The sequence below is a fragment of the Typha latifolia genome, chromosome 5 (genome assembly GCF_019914945.1).
Source record: "Typha latifolia isolate L0001 chromosome 5, TyphaL0001v2, whole genome shotgun sequence".
NCBI classification, from domain to species: Eukaryota; Viridiplantae; Streptophyta; class Magnoliopsida; order Poales; family Typhaceae; genus Typha; species Typha latifolia.
In genome coordinates, this window is record NC_133090.1 from 10,391,884 (window position 1) to 10,400,353 (window position 8,470).

The following is an 8,470-nucleotide window of genomic DNA, read 5'->3' on the forward strand; positions in this document are numbered from 1 at the left end:
GACTGGCCTCTAGTATGATTAACTTAGCTTGTGCGCATGCGCACTCTGTGTGTTACTGTTAGGAGTGTGTTAGATTCTTAATGTGATGAGAGAACTGTTAATTGTTATATGAATTGTCGTAATGGTGCATGCAGCATGCAGATCGCATTTATATTCTTCATTTGAACAAGGGAAATCTTAGACATGGAACTTTTAGATGTCATTGACTTAAGAATAAAATGTTTTATTGCAACAGGTTGAAAGTTAGAAGCCAGGATTTTTAGTGAGCTATTTTTATACAGCCGGGATGAAATCACAAAGGCTGATTCCACTGTGGCTTTATTTTCTCAGACCAATGATGTAAGTGAATCACCGGAGGACCTTAGATCCATTTGTGATATATGGTTTGTCGAGCTTGTTCTTAGGGCTTTTCTGTTGACTAATGTTGATGTAATTTTCTTGTATTGCTTTGTTGTCATTCGAAAGATGTTGCAATTGTGAAGTGGACAACTTACTTGATTTTGAAAATTGAAAGTCACATTTCATACGGTTTTTATCTATCTCAAAGACTTAGTTCGTGACAAGTGATATCAGAGCAAGATTGACAAAAATAATATTTTTGTGAAATGTGGTGCCACAACAAGCAAGCTGGAAAGATAAGTTAAATTGTAAATGCATAATATTTAGGCAAAGGTGTTAAAATAGTGCTGATTACAAAGCCGTATATGAGCGATTCTAAGAGGCATCGAAATAACAAAGAAGCCGCCATGAGCAATTTTAAGAGGCATCGAAATAACAAAGAATGATTAGATTATATGAAAGTACAAATTTCATACTTGATGCTAGTGTTGAGTAGAATTACACTCTTTGTCTAAGATAGATCGCTTAAAAAATTACCAATATTATCTAAATGACAAAGTTGAAACTTTGTGAGATAATACAAAGAAAGTTGTCTAACATTTGAAAGAGAAGTTAGCAAACCTCTTTGCAAGGGTGACGGTACTCACTAGTGCCATGAATAATATGTAATAAGTTGTGCAAGCAAAGGGCCATTTTAGAAAAATTAAAATGCCAGAACTGTAATGTTACAAAGGCGCAATGGCTGCTAAGGTGTTAGGAAAACTTTCTTTTTAATATTGAGCAAAATGTTCGAGTGGTGCAATCAGACTTACAAGAAATCAAAGTCACGTTCGTAACAATGCAAATTTTTTTTTATGATGAGCAATAGATGAATCCCATAATTATATCTAAAGTTCTTTTGCTCGAACTCATGATAAATTACTTTTTGTGGCCGATCATTCCAATTTCAATAACTATCAAAATCAAATAAACTTGTCCTAGTGCCCCCTCGAGATAGTTACTTATTTCAAAGATGGACTTAAGTAGCAACAATATAAAAAATCACAAAAGAAGTTCAAACCTTTGCTAGTTTCTAATCACCAAAGAACCTCAAAAACTCTCATTTAGATTTCAAAATATGTTCTATCATCATCCTCCACAAACTACAATTTACTCACTTATATATCTATAAAAAAAACACTAGAAAATTATTTTATATTAGATTCTGAGAGGCCATCTCTTGCTCGAGCATTTGACTGTCTGAAAGGTCATTTGAACTCCTTACAATCTTTGTGCTCTTTGTCAAAAGCATTTGAGTGCATAAGGATTCGTTTGAATGGCCAAATAGTTGAACACAGAGTGACCATTCTTATGCTCATGAATATTTTTTCGTATTGCTCCAAATATTATGATAACATTTGAATATTTCAAATGTGACATTTATACTACCTAAAATATTATAAAATAGTTTAAACTCCATTCCAATAATCCAAAAGATATCTTCCACTCATCAACTCTTATAAAATGTGTATTAAATATAAATTGTAGCATTTTATAATTATGCTCATATAAAATACTTTAAATACAACAAGATAATTTTTTCTATAGACGATTGTCAATACAAAAAAATCTAATAATCTCTCTCTTTGGCATTTTGATGACAAAAACTGACAATCTAATACAAATATCTAAATTACAAATTTGCCTCTTGAGCATGATATGAACATCTAGAATTATTTAATAAATCTGAAACAATTGTAAACACTAGATACCACTATCGAGGGAAAATCACTTACACCCTATAAATTTTATTATCTTTCTTTAAACCATCTTAAGTTTTATTTTCAAAGAAATATTTATTTGACATAAGGTTAGTCATTTTCTTATTTCTGTAACGCCCCCGCCCGGCATAGGCACGTGCACGACCACGCGCCCACACGGCACGCGCGGCACACGCGATAGGTTGTGCGAGGCCCGTCACGCACAAATACTCTCATGTGCACATATAATTATGACATCATCAAATAAAACCTGCTAACCTATCCATGATCACATAATCCATCACCAGATAAATCATACTATTAACCAAATAAATCTGTTAACATATGAATATCTCAGTCCACAATAATATACATTAAACCACTACATAATCTAGCAAAACCCACATAGACCATAACAAACCATCAAGATACAACTAAAACAACTAATACAAGAGTACGCCATGATTCGACCTGTATTAAATAAATCATCGTCTAATATAAAAGAGTACAAATATCAAATACTAGTACAACTTAATTTCTATATAAACTATCATCTATACCGTCTCGCATCTATAGCTTACCTTATCTTTGCTCTAAAATATCTCATCAGGGTATCTCAAGGCGGTATCACGTACTATAAAATCTATAGGGGTTAAAAAGAAAGAAATAAAGAGATTCATGAGCAAAAGGCTTAGTGAATAAATCTTATCCCGAATCAATGATGTCAAATAAAGAGTAAATCATGTACTGGATAATATGAATCAACAAAAGCATCATATCATGAATAAGTATATGAATATATCCTCAATAATATATAAATAAAAAATAGATAATATGTCATAACTGATAAAAGTATATAATCCTCGACAATGAGTAAACAAATTTTCATGTTATACTATCATCACAACTCTCTCAAATATGACACATGATGCATACCGACAATGACCATGCTATGATATCAAATGCAACCATATATGATGCATATTGATCACTCGATAATCAAGTAACTAAATGATAATAAAATCATATGCATTTCTCAACATCATAATTATCATCGATATCTCAGTATAATATCATCATATTATACCACTGTGCACAGTCACACACCCGGTACCCGGTCTCAACATCATGTCCGAAGGCTCAAAGCATGCTCCGTCACCCGCAAGAGTATCTCAAATATAACCATACCTCGTCACTCACTAGGATATCAACATTTATCCAGACCGGGTACCCACATAGTTGATAGAAACCTCGTGAGGATAACTCGCCACATATGCCCTAGCGAACGGCATGTGTCCGAATGTCTGCTATGCACACAGACTAACAACCTCAGACGTAAGGTCAACAGGATCGCGACTATGTCGAGCGATCAATCATCTCTAGGCACACTCTAACCCTCGCGCCTACTCGGATATCCTCACACTTTCTATTAACTATCATATCAATTACATTTCATGTTTTCCTTCTAAATGACAGATCATATGCATATATCCAGTACGATAATAAGTCAATGCATAACAAAAATTTAGGGAGAATAGGAATCAAGAGAAAATGATACAATATAGTCTCCAACTATATCGTCAACACATGCATACTCATGCTATATTACATGCATACTCATGCTATAGATCAACTCGATATACAATCATAACAGTAGAATCATCTCCAATCATCTCTATATATATCACAAATGTACTCATATCTCAGATTAGCATAATCAAATGCATGATAAAATATGCTTGATTGTAATCATCTCTAGATAAAATCATATAATCATGCTAGAGGTCAAAACATGTATGTACATAATATATAATATAACCTAATTTGAGAAAGGTGTCTAGGGGATAAGACTACTTACCCTGATCAGAAGACGCAAACCACGTATCCCTTACATTCGCCAATCAACCGAGTGACACTCATTGCTAGCAACATAAAGTTTCAAATAAGGGGTTCGAGATTTGAAAATATTTAAGTAACATAAAGTTAGTTGTTTATCCCATTATAATCCATTCGAGTAAAATATGATGATTTATTAGATTTTAGAATTTCTACTTATTTTTATAACTGGCTAGAATTTTAATTATAAATAAAAATAAAAATATAGATAAAAACCTAATTATAATTAAATTATATCTTGATTAATTAGGGACTATGTAGTCATTACTTTATAAAATAAGAAATAAATATATAAGCCGATTATTTTATTTGTTACAAAATAATAATGTATAATAAATTATTAGAATTATTTAAAATGTATCTCATAAAAATATTAGTATATAAATTTGATAATTATAATTTACAAATCTATATATTAATCTAATAGAGATATAAATAAATAATTAATTAATTTAAAAAATTGCCATCAGTGCTAGGCTCGGCCCAGCATTACCTGCCGAGCCCGGCATTGTGCAGAAAAAGGAGCAGAAGCTGAGGAAGAAGAAGAAGAAGAAGAAGAAGAAGAAGAAGAAGAAAAAGAAGGGAGGAGGGGAGGGAGGTGCGGACCTAGGTCGGCGGGGAGGGTACCGGCAGCTGGTGGCTAGCCAGCTGCCGGCCTCTCGCCGACAACTCGGCTCCGACAGGCCCGAGCCCAAAGCAAGAAGAAGAGAGAGAGATAGTGATAGAGAGAGAGAAGAAGGAAGAGGAAGAAGGAGGAGGCTCACCTGCGGCAGCACGACGACAGCGGCGGCGAGTCGATAGTGGGAGAGAGAGAGAGAGTCTGAGGGAAGAAGGGGGAGAGAGAGAGAGAGAGAGAGAGAGAGAGAGAGAGAGAGGAGAATAAAAAGATAGAGAGAGAGGCGGTGGGGGGTTGGTGGTGGCTGTGACGGCGCTAGGGCCCGCCGCGGCCAGCTGGCCGCAGCTGGTTGGCTGCGGCGACGCTAGGGGGTGCGTGGCACCCCCAAGCTACACACTAGTGCATGGGCACAAGGCCGGCCACGTCGTGCCCATAACACAGCTTTTTTTAATTTTTTTATAGGATAGGTTATTACAATTTCTTTTAATAGTGTTTGCATCTATAGTTTAGTCAAATCAAATTTAACCTTTATAATTAAAAGGCGACCATAACCCTTGTTTTATTGAAACTTAAAAAAAAATCATTAACCTTTGAAGAAATTAATTCAAACATCCATCAAATTTGTTGTAGCCCAGGAACTCCACCATAATTAAGAAAATTCAACATTAGAATACTAGGAGTTTTAACACTAACCACACACCAAAACAAACCAACTATATAACCACAATATATCTAAATCCTCACAACAACACTATCGAACTATAGCTCCTTATACTGGAGCGAAACAAAATAACAAAACAATAGAATAAAATAAAACTTTATTCCACTCCCGACAAGATACAACGATGAGTTTAAAAGTAGTGAAAACTAAACATCATTAGTAACACTAGGAAGTCTATCCAAATCAATTTGATCCGCTGGCTCTTCTCTTTGCATTTGTTGACGAGTTCACTTCACTGCCTCTGCACTTTAAATCCCTACCCAGCACAAGAATAGAGTTGAACAACTTTGTGAAATAAAACCTCCCAAATTTTAGAATAATTGTTAAAAAATATATTTTTTTCCATTCTTGCAAACTTGACTTGAATAAGGCACTTATTTAAATCAATCACCACTTAACTTTCTATTTACCATGTTTGCATTCTTCTTTTCAAATCGATCTTTAAAATGTTTTATTTTACTAGTTATTCTCTAAGTTATTTTCATTTTTTCATAACTTGCTTCACATAGCCACATCTTATAAACAAATAATACATTATTTACTCATGCGTACAATAAACATACTGTACAACACCTGACTAACATTTCTTTCTCAAATTATTTGTATTAAAAGCCTATTATTCCAAGCCAGCCAAATGAAAGTTCTAACCTTTAAAGAAATTTTTATTTGCCAAATTCTAGTAAGTCCTTTTGAAATAATCCCACAATTATTCAAAAATTAATAAATAGACTTCACCATAAAGATGTCATTCTCTCAAATAGCCAAATAGTCTTGTTTTTTCTTGCATTGATTTACACTGCTATTACTAATCAAATTTATCATATTTTGTTTTTCCATAATCAGTTGCTCCGTTAAATTTCTTAGGTATTTAAAACATCAATTATGTTTATCCCAGACCTCCTAAACGAACTTTCTCATCCCAAATAATGTAAACAGTTGAGAAAAGTATTTAGCTAAAGGGCAATCTCCAATCCAAATATCAATCCAAAATTTAACATTCTTACTCTCATTAACTTGCTATTATAAGTCATATTAGGTTTTTAATGTTGGCAAATGTGTACAAAATATTCTAAGTATTTTTATACATATTCATGAGCATATTTACAAGTTCTGATAATGTTTGGATTAAAAAGTTTCAAGTTTTAGAGAAGATAAGTCACCGCGTTTTGGCCATTTGAATGCACTCGGGCTGCGTTTGAAACGTAACATGCAAGCTTTTAAAGTTCCGATAATTCTATTTTGACTTGGATTTGACTTTATCTTATTAACCTATATAAGAGTTGGGATGCTCTAATCCTAGGAAGGTTGGTGATTGCTTTTGAAAAGTAATTCTTGGAGTTATAATGTTTTTCCACCAACAAGATCTCTCTCTTCTTCAACACACCAAGACTTTCGTCTTCAAGGTCATTTAGACAAATGATCAATCTTGAAGATTGGAGATCAATCATAGAAAATAGTGAACCGCGGGCTCTAGTGATCAAGATTGAGGAAAACAAAGCCATGAGGATCAATTGGTTATTTTGTAAATCAATCTTGTAACTGCTACAAGTTTAGTGATTGATTTTGATTAGAGTTTGGATTCGTAGTTTTTTTCCGTTTAAGTTTTTTCACATAAAAATCTTAGTGTTTATCTTTACTTTACTCTTTGATATTTATTCCGTATTTATTTAAGCAAATAGTTGTTATCATTGCCTAAGATTTAGATACATAGTAGTTTTTCAAGCCAACCTTAAAAATTTAATGTCAAATAATTAAGAAAAATATTTAGCCAAAGGGCAATCTCCAATCTAAATGTTAATCCAAAATTTAACTTTTCTACCCTTATAATGGCAGTTCATCAATTTAAATGATTATACTTTAACTTTCTTGTAGTACATTTGCATCACAATCGAGGATTACATTTAATTATCTAAATTTTGTAACCTCCACCACTATTTTGCTAATAATACTAATAAAGTCTCATTTAATTCTTTCAGATTAAGAATACATATACAAACATATTCGTTCCTCCTACAAATTTTATCACAATTGATCAACGCCTAACTTTTCTTATATGTCTGAGTTCTATGCCACAAAAAAAATCCATTCTTAGCTTGCCAATCATCTTACCCACAGAGACATATTGAAAAAAGACCAAATAATATAAAGATAATGCACTTAAAATTGAGTTAATGAGAGTAATTCACATATGTATCTTTTCCTAAGAAGAACTATTATGTAATTTTTTCGAAAGATTCATTTTAAGATTCATTTTTTTTTTTAGAGAAATGAAAACTCTCTTCATCCATTATTAAAACTAATACAAGAAAACAAACAAATATACCTAAAAATACATGAATAGGTTAAATGTGCTATGACAATGGAATTGTTAAGTTTTCCATCCGAATTAATAATGTACTAAAATGTTCAAAAAGGTTGACTGGCCGTCACCTTTTTTTTTTCATCATATATAAAGTAAAAAATGAGTTGAAACCTACGTCTAAATAAGTGTAGAAGAAAAATAGGAGGTATCATTGTTGAACTTTCTATCCCAATAAATTATTATCTAACAAAAATAATAGGGATATTTTGATAATTAAAAATTATATTAGTGGCGTTATTAATTTTACATTAGTCATAAGTAAAGGATGATTAAATGATAGTAGGAGTGTAATCAAATCAAATTCAGTTGGATATGTATTAAATATTGGATTCATATCCATTTAATTTTGTTGAATTTAGACTCAAATCATATTTTTAATAGATAGATAATTTAATGTCTAATTTGGTCTATTTATTTTCGAATTTTATTAGAGTTGAAACTAATTCAAATTCAATCAAATAATGGGCCAAATTTAGATCTTGAAAGAATAATCAAATACGATTTCTTTATATTTCTAACTGATAATTGTCTATGAACCATCTGGACAATTATTCAACAGTGCAACAATTTATTTTCTTCTTTCCATATTTGTAAAATTTGTTCGTACCTAATAGAACAATAAACTATGATGATATTATTTTTTACCTAGGGGATGAATGAGCCTTCAACTCTTCGTCGTAATTTGAACGGTATATTTGACCTTGATGCCTCAGGACTCTAGACTCTTAGGCCTTGTTTGCTTTGAGTTTAGAGACTTTCTGGTTCGGAAACTTCTAGTCTGATTCACTAACTAAACA